This window comes from Oncorhynchus nerka, linkage group LG9b (assembly GCF_034236695.1).
Source record: "Oncorhynchus nerka isolate Pitt River linkage group LG9b, Oner_Uvic_2.0, whole genome shotgun sequence".
Lineage (NCBI taxonomy): Eukaryota > Metazoa > Chordata > Actinopteri > Salmoniformes > Salmonidae > Oncorhynchus > Oncorhynchus nerka.
In genome coordinates this window covers 16,533,656-16,543,766 of record NC_088424.1, presented here as the reverse complement: position 1 = coordinate 16,543,766, position 10,111 = coordinate 16,533,656, and the positions used below count along the sequence as shown (strand labels likewise).

The following is a 10,111-nucleotide window of genomic DNA, read 5'->3' as shown; positions in this document are numbered from 1 at the left end:
GTTTTTAGGGTTAGGGCTAGGTTAATGGTTAGGTTTAGGCTTGTGTTAGGGTAAGTAGGAATTTGAATGGCAATCAATTGTGTGTCCCCACAAGGTTAGTAAAACCAGACTGCGTGTGTGTTTGAAGTGCTCAGGGTCAGTCATGTTATTTAGGAATATAGGGTTCACAGGTCTGCTCCATTGCCCTCCAAGTAGAGTCGGTATTTCCTGTGTGGGCGGTGCTAGATAAGAATAAGTGACTGTAATTCGTCGTCCACTTTGTTGAAGGAAAAAATATTTCGCCCTAGACTGAGGATCTATTGTAACGTGTTCGGGCGAGCTGCCCCTAGTAAAATAATTTACATCCCGCTTTCATCGACTTTTTTTGTATTTTGAACGGGGCAAGCATAATTTTAAACGGATAAGGCACATCACTGACACTTTGCAGTATTTCCTTCCGTGAATAACAGTTTTTTTCTCTAGAAAAAGCGCACGGGATACTTTTTCTTTTCTCAGTAAATGCTGCTCTGAAATTATAAACAAAGACAAAAACACGAGTCAAGGTAAGATTCTATACTTTATTTTCTCAAATGATTGTCCAGCATATATTGGTTAGGCTATGCCAAGATTGTATAGGCTAATGAAATGTTTAAGGGATTCGACAAAGGGTATGATGAGGAATGAGTTGGGGAACTTTGGGTGGGGATAGCGGCGGCCGGATGGGGCGACGAAAAACCGAATGGCTATGTGAATTCACTCGTATCAAATTGTCTAAAAATCGACATTTTTTGTGTTTATCTGTAGCCTGCCAAGGTAAATTACTACATTGTTCAGTTTTAGGCCCGTACCATTACATTTTGACGCATTTTGGTTGGTAGGCATTGTGTTTGTTTGTCCCCCATTGTCGTCCACTGTCTGTAGGGAATGTAGAAGACAAGATATCAGAGCAGGCCTTCCTTCCTACCATAGTTGAAATTTGAAGCTGACATTTTACGTGAGTCTACTATAAAATGTAGCCCCCTATGCAACGATGTAACTTAACGTTTTTTGAAGTGGATATATATCGTGTCAAGAGTTTTCGCAGACCACATTGTAACATTGTTGCCTCCATTGTCCAAATGGGATTGGTTGGAAGGCCCGGGCTCGTGGCCATCGAGTGTCTCTCCCTGGGGTAGTCTAAAATGGACCATGTCAATCAATATGTGGTAGCCTATGTACACGTATATTTCTAATGTCATTTCACAGATGCTTAAACGGTAGTTTGTATCAAATAACTATGATTGTATTTGGGAGTGTCTCACAGCAGCCTTTGATATAGAGATTCTGATGTATGTATGTCTTCAAATGGTAACTCAGTCAGTTTCAACAAAAAATACCTGCGTGTGTAAACTGTGGTTCACCATTTAGCATTGAGTCAATCCAGAGAGGAATGTGTTGTGAGTGGTTAGCTAGTATTTTGTCATGTTTCAAATGTCATCCTTATTCAGTGTATTACTTTTGGCCAAGGCCTATGGGGTAGTAGAGGACTACATAAGGAATAGGGTGCCATTTAGGTTATGTGTACTACGCTCATAATGTAGTTGAGTTGACTGTGTGCATTGAGACTGACAAGATAGATCCTGCCTTTATAATCACTTCCTGTAAGAACAGTGTAGCCAGAGGCTGCGTTCTTCAGCAAAGAAGGCGAAAGCGCAGAATGATTTGTTAAGCTGTGTAAAGCCTTCCGCATGCTTCGGTTCGGCTGGCGCCTTAGGTGAACCAAACGAGTGTGCTCGCATACTCCCTTAAAAGACCTTAGCTTGACAAATGAGAAAAAGGTGTCAATGGTACCGTTTGTCCATCTTGAGACACTGTAGCAAGTACACACTTCTTCAAAATAGTCCGAATTAATCTAAGATATTTAATGACATATTTCTTGAGTTGACGTTTTTAGTCTACGATCTTAGTCACGCAATCTTATATATAACTATTTCTCAAGTGAAAACATTTGCATGAAAATGATTAATCTCTTGAATGACAAACACTTGATTGAAGAATCCCTGCTGTTGACCAATCACCAACAAAGGGGCGTAGACTTCGGGAACAGACCCACAAAAAATGTGTGTTCACAAACAGCCGAAAAACCCTGTGCCGAAGACCAAAACTAACAAAAAGCTACAAAATGTCATCAGAATATTTGCACTAATTGTTTCGGATAGGAAGCATGCAGACTCCTTAAGCACTGACACCAATCCAAATTGCTATTTGCTGTCTGACTGAGCCATTCTTGTTAATTTCTTATTTTAAGGATTAAAGTGTGTTCGTTTAATGGCCTTAGTCAGATTAATTGGGGTGAAATAAGTCTTTGATTAGGAGATCCTGTCTGATATCATAGACCTAGAACGTTTGATGACATAGCATTATTGTCTCAAGGGCAGGAGTCAAGGAGTGAACCCCCCCCTCTTGTGTTTTATCTTGCGCCTGCACGCACACACAGTGGTAATTACATGGGCTCAGAGTCACTTCAGATGCTTCATAATGGCACACAGACCACGGGGTAGAAGTGGTGTTAGGCTGACCCAATGAGTCACTTCCCTTCCCTATATAATACAATATATGCCATTTAGCAGAAGCTTTATACAAAGTGACTTAGTCATATGTTCATACATTGCCTTCTGTTAGTTACGTTGTTAGGACTTAAAGGGATAGTTCAGGATTTTTGCATTTAACGCCCTTTATCTGCTTAAGTCAGATGAACTCATGGTTTGCTAATTTCCCCCCAACATCGGACACTCTAGAGGTTGGAGGATTAAAACACCTTGAGCTCAACATACAAATGGCCTGGGAAGTAATGGTACTTTTTGCGACTAAAGCCACCCTTCAAGCTAGCTGATCAGTTTATGTAAGTTAAGTTAGGTTTTGAGAGTAAAAAAAAAATCCTATACTTTTGTGGGACATGCTGTATATTGTAAAATTAAGCTGTGCGACAGTCCACACATCATTTAATATCCAACTTTTTACCTAAATTATTCATACATGTTAGTATTAAACTGTTATCTACTTATTCAAAACATAAGATTAATCTGTAAAACAAATAATGAGACATTTATTTGGTTACAACACTGAATAAGATGTTGGCGAAGAACCATTTTTAAGGGGCTACAGGAGGGTGCACCGGGCTACGCAATGAAAAGTTGACAGGCAAGCATATTTTTTTTACCGGAAGGCTAGTCAACTATCTAGTAAACTCTTTGGAGATGGGGTTGGTCTCTTTTTTTTAGAACAAAACGGAGAATCTTGTAATTTAACAAAATAGTAAGGGACCGTATGCCGAAAATACGGGACATATTTTTTTGTTGTTGCTAATCAGAGTTAAGTGGTAGTATTTACACTGAAATGTCAAACATGCTATTTGCTAACTCGTTAGCTAACTTTTTTATGACACCAATCACAAAACATTGATGACTTGATCACAAGATAACACTGTTGAAGGTCATATATTTCTTAAACTCTGTTGAGTATACCCATAATACGGGGTGCTACGCTACCATTTTTATGACTAACTTTGTTCATACTGGACGTAGTTTTGTAAACCAATGCTAACTAGCATTAGCGCATTGACTGGAAGTCTACAGGAACAGCTGGCATTCTAGCTGTTCCCATAGACTTCCAGTCATTGCGCTAATGCTAGTTGGCAACTTAATTCAAACTGAACTCAGTCATAAAAATGGTATCCAAGTGTTAATCTGATTCTGGGAAAGGATTTCCCAAACAATCCCTTCAACAGCAACAATAGCACCGGGCTAGCCTAGGTTTGTGTCCCAACTGGCACCCTATTCCCTCAATAGTACACTACTTAAAAAGTAGTGCAAAATGGTCTCTGGTCAAAAGTAGCGCACTATAAGGGTGTAGGGTACCATTTGGGACACTAGACTAGGAGTGTCCGAATAATATCATACTGTATGTAGTAGGCTATATGACTGATCTGTCATGGGGTCAAACGTCTTAGAGTAGGAGTGCTAGGATCAGCTCCCCCTGTCCATTGTTATTCATTGTGATTTAAAAATTCTAGACTGATCCGAAGTCAGCACACCTATTGTGAGATGCTTGATACATACGACCCCCTGAGTTGTCCGACTGATTCAATGGATGACTGGCCAGTACTGATTCAACGGCATGTTGTTCAGGCTTGCTAGTCAGATATGAGTCACATTGCAGGCTCAAATGAGTAGACCCCTCAGGCCTGGCAGTGTCGACTAAAATGAATAGGCCTAGCCCTAGACCCCTCATGGTGGAAGTTTGCATTAGTCATTTTATGTGTTTTAACTCTTCTCTGTTCTGGATCTGGAACATGACTAAGTTGGAATGTGTTCTCTGGGTACGATCTGAGATCATGATCAAGACCTACCCCCACCTCCTTTTCTGAGAGGAGTTACACATGTTTGTTGTGGGTAATATATTTAGGCGGCAGGTAGCCTAGCGTTTAGAGCGTTGGGCCACTAACCGAAAGATTGCTAAATCGAATCCCAGAGGGGACCAGGTATAAATCTGTCGTTCTGCCCCTGAACAAGGCAGTAACCCACTGTTCCTAGGCTGTCACTGTAAATAAGAATTTGTTCTTAACTGACTAGTTAAACAAAGGTTAAATAAAATAAAAAATATTATAATTGTAACGGGCTGTATGTACGCTATCGAGTGTCTCAGAGTAAGAGTGATGATCTAGGATCAGTTTAGTCTTTTAGATCACAAATAATAGCTTTCATGGATGGGGGGCTGGTCCCTGGTCAGCACTCCTACTCTGAGACGCTAGATACAGTATGGCTAAGATCATGTCAAGAAGGCAGCTCTTGTTCACACCATTGAGTAGCCTACTGGCTTGTAGACGCCCCCCGTGAAAACACAACATCAAAAAATTAATTGGATTAAGCTGGAATTCCTCAGTTTAGGTAGTTTCCTCAGTATTCCCTTGTACGACCCAATGCTCTTGCTGATCCATCCACACAGTGCTGTTAAGGGAGAGCAGCATACACAGGAGTTGAATTAAAGGTGCAATATGCAGAAATAACTCAGCCTTTTCCTGGTTGCTAAAATTCTAATAGTTTGCTTAAATTCAGTTTGTGACAAAACAAGCAATGCAAAGTGTAGAGAATCATTATACCAACTAAACAGCTGTGAAATATATTTTCAATGACCAAAAAATGTTGTGTTTGAAGCTGGTGTATTAAAATCGGAACTGAAGAACGGAACGCATAGAAATAGCGCACATAGAACACATCTGCCGCTTCTTATACTTGCTTTTGATGACATTGACAGATCTATAACTCAGATTTCTATGTGCATTTGGTCAGGTCACCCAAAAAGGTACATACTGCAGCTTCAAAGAAATGTATTAATTTTCTGCTATGAGAGCTAATGCACAGAGGGAGAGAAAGAGAGAAGGGGCGGTGGGTGAGAGTGCACTGTGACTTACGCGAGCAGGTGGGAGTTGACAAGGAGAGTGGGGGTTGAGTGTCCGTTCACCTTATTGAGGGACAACCAGACCGCTAACCTAGAAAAAACAATGCAAACATATTTTGTGGGGTTATCATTCATACCCCACCATTCACTCATTGAATGTGTTGATAATATTTTGATTTAAATGCAAATGTATTTTACACGTTAATTGACATAAGGAGTACCATAGAAATGTGCTTATTTTGTACACATCCCTATTTGTGTGCAGCCAAAAGTGGTCTGTCGACAATCGTGGTTTCATGTGGTTAACCAGCGAGGTGAGTGAGGCCGTGAGATGCGTGCACCATACATACTGGTGTGGTCTGTCTCTTTCTATATCACCGGATGCAGCTCAAACAGTTCATAGCTAGTTTAGCGACCACTTAGCAACAAGATGAAACCTTCCATAAACACAACCAACTGACTCAGTGGATAGGTGTTAGGTCTTGTACTGTCTCCCCCTCTCTAAACAGGATTGTGTTAATCATTACAAATGACTGCAATATGCTCCCTTTTTTAGCTGCCCCTTGAGCAAACATTAGGCCTAGGTTTGGTGTTTGCTCAAAATATTTTATATATTGGTGAAGTATTTTTGCATTTTCTCTATTTTAGCATCCATAATATAATGCGAGTAACTTTTTCTAAACAATTACATATCACTATACAATTTTGGAGTGCAGGCAGTTTGTCTACTTTTGTACAGCAGACTAGCAGAGCTGTTGACACATTCTGCATTGAGTCAAGTACACACGTGGCGACCTGTGTGTGTGCCTGAAGCTTCCATGATGCGTCCATTATGCTGGAAACCTACAGACTGTTTTTAGATTCAAAACCAGGCCATTCTTACACACAACTCAGCAGACTCTGACAGTGACCAAGTCAAGTAAGCAGTAGGAAAGAGTTTTACGGAGATATTCTCACTCGTTTTCTACTGTCTGTTTTGCATAGGAATGTCAAGAATGTCACTCCCAAGGCTAGTGAGTGGGTGGAGCCTTTAGGCTTCCATGCATAAGGGACAGATTCTCCTCACAGGGCAACTAGATGTGTCTGCAATGGAACGTTTGATGAATTTACATCACAGAGCGAGATAATATTTCTGCCCCTGAGGCATGCTTCTTTCAGCCAGGCTGTAGATTAAACCACCCTGTCTTCAATATGACCTGTCTGCATCCAATGACCGGCAGGGGATTGGGTTACCTCTAGTGTTCTCCCTAGGTACCCTTTAAGACCTATAGAAAACAATTTGTTTGGTCAGTGGTAGACTGTGGTAATATAATGTAGTTATTTCTTGAGTTCGGTTTGCATTGCAGTGACTGAGATGTGGTTGGCTTCCCTACCTCAGTTGAGTCTAAGTCTCTCTGGATAAGAGTGTCTGCTAAATGACCTTAGGTCTTCAGTAGACCTTATATTTTTCACTGACAGTCTGTAGCCTAAAGCAGAGTTTACCAAACTAAGTCCTGGGCCCCTCCCCTGTGTGCACGTTTTGGTATTTGCCCTAGTACTACACAGCTGATTCAAATAATCAAAGCTTGAATAGTTGGTTATTTGAATCAGTTGTGTAATACCAGGACAAAAAAACTAAATGTGTGGGGTGGGGGCTGAAGGATAGGTCTGCTGACTGCAACAGTTTGACTGCTCTCTCTCTCTCTCTCTGTTGAACCTGACCATACAAAGCCATGATTCGCAAGAGTTTATTCACACCAATATAAACATTATGCTCTTAAATATGCCATGACAGACGGCGTCTGTTCATAGTTGCAACGCAACAGATTCAGAAACGTCACTTTAAAATCCCTGAAATTCCTTGAGGTTTGTACAGGGTTTTTCATTATAGTAGTAGTTTGAGCAAAGATTCTAGCAAATTGTAGCTGCAAAGGGCATGAAATTGACGCTTCTCATCATATTTCCCCCTGTTGTCATCTCTTAAAGTAGACCTGGGTTATTTCATCCCTACACAAATCACTGATTGTATCCCATGACTGATGTACTGCTTTTAGAAAATGGATATTCCCTTTCCCATGATCTAGTCCTCAGCCAAGATGAGTCATGGTTTCCCATGCTAAGAGAATGGATTTTCCCGACCGGTGACTGGGGCTGCGTGCACTACTTTCGAACCGGAGCCCTATAGGCCCTGTTCAAAGGTTGTGCACTATATATGGAATAGGGTGACATTTGGGATGCACCCTAGGAAAGGCTTACCACCACAGCAGACCAGCTGTACACCCTTAGAAAGTTACTTCTGGATGCAGTTTTACAAATCAGATTGGATACTGTTCAACTGTGTGTATTTTGATGTAGCCAAAGACATCTGGTGATTCTTGGGCCTAGATTAAATTCCCTCTCAAATTTAACTGACATCCAGGTGGTTTAGACTAGAGGTCGACGATTATGATTTTTCAACGCCGATTAATTAATTATATATATATATATTTTTTTTTTGTAATAATGACAATTACAACAATACTGAATGAACTCTTATTTTAACTTAATATAATACATCATTAAAATCAATTTAGCCTCAAGTAAATAATGAAACATGTTCAATTTGGTTTAAATAATGCAAAAACATTGTGTTGGAGCAGAAAGTAAAAGTGCAATATGTGCTAACGTTTCAGTTCCTTGCTCAGAACATGAGAACATTTGAAAGCTGGTGGTTCCTTTTAACATGAATCTTCAATATTCCCAGGTAAGAAGTTTTAGGTTGTAGGAATTATAGGACTACTTCCCTCTATACCATTTATATTTCATTTGTATTTTAATCTTTGACTATTGGATGTTCTTATAGGCACTTTAGTATTGCCAGTGTAACAGTATAGCTTCCATCCCTCTCCTCGCTCGAACCAGCAACACAACGACAATTAGCTCGCGCTAACTAGCTAGCCATTTCACTTCGGTTACACAAGCCTCATCTCGGGAGTTGATAAGCTTGAAGTCATAAACAGCGCAATGCTTGATGCACAACGAAGAGCTGCTGTCAAACGCACGAATGTGCTGTTTGAAAGAATGTTTAAGCACCTGCTTCTGCCTACCACCGCTCAGTCAGATACTTGTATGCTCAGTCAGATTATATGCAACGCAGGACACGCTAGATAATATCTAGCAATATCATCAACCATGTGTAGTTAACTAGTGATTATGATTGATTGTTTTTTATAAGTTAAGTTTAATGCTAGCTAGTAACTTACCTTGGTTTACTGCATTCGCGTAACAGGCAGTCTCCTTGTGGAGTGCAACGACCGTGCAATAATGGCAAGTCGTTATTGCGTTGGACTAGTTAACTGTAAGATTGCAAGATTGGATCCCCCGAGCTGACAAGGTGAAAATCTGTCGTCCTGCCCCTGAACAAGGCAGTTAACCCACCGTTCCTAGGCCGTCATTGAAAATAAGAATGTTCTTAACTGACTTGCCTAGTTAAATAAAGGTATTCAAAATATAAAAAATCGGCGCCCAAAAATATCGATTTGCGATTTTTATGAAAACTTGAAATTGGCCCTAATTAATTGGCCATTCCGATTAATCGGTCAACCTCTAGTTTAGACACATACACAAAATGCCGGAAAATGTTGCTCAATTGGCAGAATTGTCTCTCTTAGCTGTGTTTGTCAGGTTTCACAGTACCAGTTCTTCCATATGGCGTCCACATGCTTCCAAGCCGAAAGAGTTCAGAAGAGTTTGTGCATATATTATGACATTTTGTGACTTGTGTTCTTTTTGCACATTGGTGGGTTTTTATCCCGGCTGTCCGGGCACACATGGAGGCAAGCTGAAGTCGGTAGCCGAAGTCTACGTTCCTTTGTCGGTAATTGGTCAACAGTAGAGATTCTTCAACAATCTTTGTCATTCAACCAGAGACGACTTATTTTCAAGCACATTTTTTCTTAGTTAGATGTAAAATTGCATGACTAAGATCTCTTCTGCAAAAACGTCAATTAATGGCAGATTTCTTGTATTAATTCTGACTATTTTGAGGAAGTTTATAGTGGCTACGGCGTCTCACAATGGAAAAACAGTACTATTGCCGCTTCTTGTTTTTTCAGGTGAAGATCTTTTTAAGGGAGTATGCAAGCACGCTCGTTCGGTTCACCCTAGCAGAGTTTGGCTATGTGCCAGCCAAACTGACGAATGCTGATGCCTTTAGCCTAGGCTACCAATGTTCTTTCTGGATAAAAAGGGTGCTTAGGTGCTCAGTGTGGCAGGGGGCATTGCGAAGGGCGCGGTCAACCCATGTGCACGGCTGGATTTTAGTGGCCCCATCTTGGTGGTGTAGGTAGATTATTTTAAAAATATTTTTAAGCCAATTTCCTGCAATTCTACAAATTTCTCCAAGGAGCTGAGAGAAAAAGTAATAGTTTTGAAACATTGGCCCTGGCCAAAAGTAGTGCCCTATATAGGGAATAGGGTGCCATTTGGAATGTCTCCTAGATCAGTCAACCCCCTGCAATTTGGTGCTTTGTAAAGGATGATACCCTGAGCTGGAAACAAAGATCCTGTCCAGGAATTTTGGGGGGAGTCTGGATGGTTAGAATGCTGCTATTTGTGTTGTATCATGTTCAACTGGATCGTATTCGTTACTAATGCACAACAAATGAAAATGTGAGTTTCTTAATGGACAAGTTGAGGAAGTCCTTCCATGTTTCAGTCCATTTTCTTCCGTTTAGTG

General features: G+C 40.6%; 1 protein-coding gene across 2 annotated transcripts in view; it reads left to right on the top strand.

Moving 5' to 3' along the window:
- Positions 1–260: 260 nt before the first annotated feature.
- Positions 261–10,111, top strand: part of LOC115114347 (integrin beta-1-like) — a 30,702-nt gene continuing 20,851 nt past the window's right edge. The window contains exon 1 of one of the 2 annotated variants that reach the window (XM_065013373.1): positions 261–542. The gene's annotated coding sequence lies outside the window, so the exon portion shown is untranslated. The remainder of the gene's footprint in view (positions 543–10,111) is intronic. The other variant, XM_029642500.2, reaches the window with a different exon arrangement.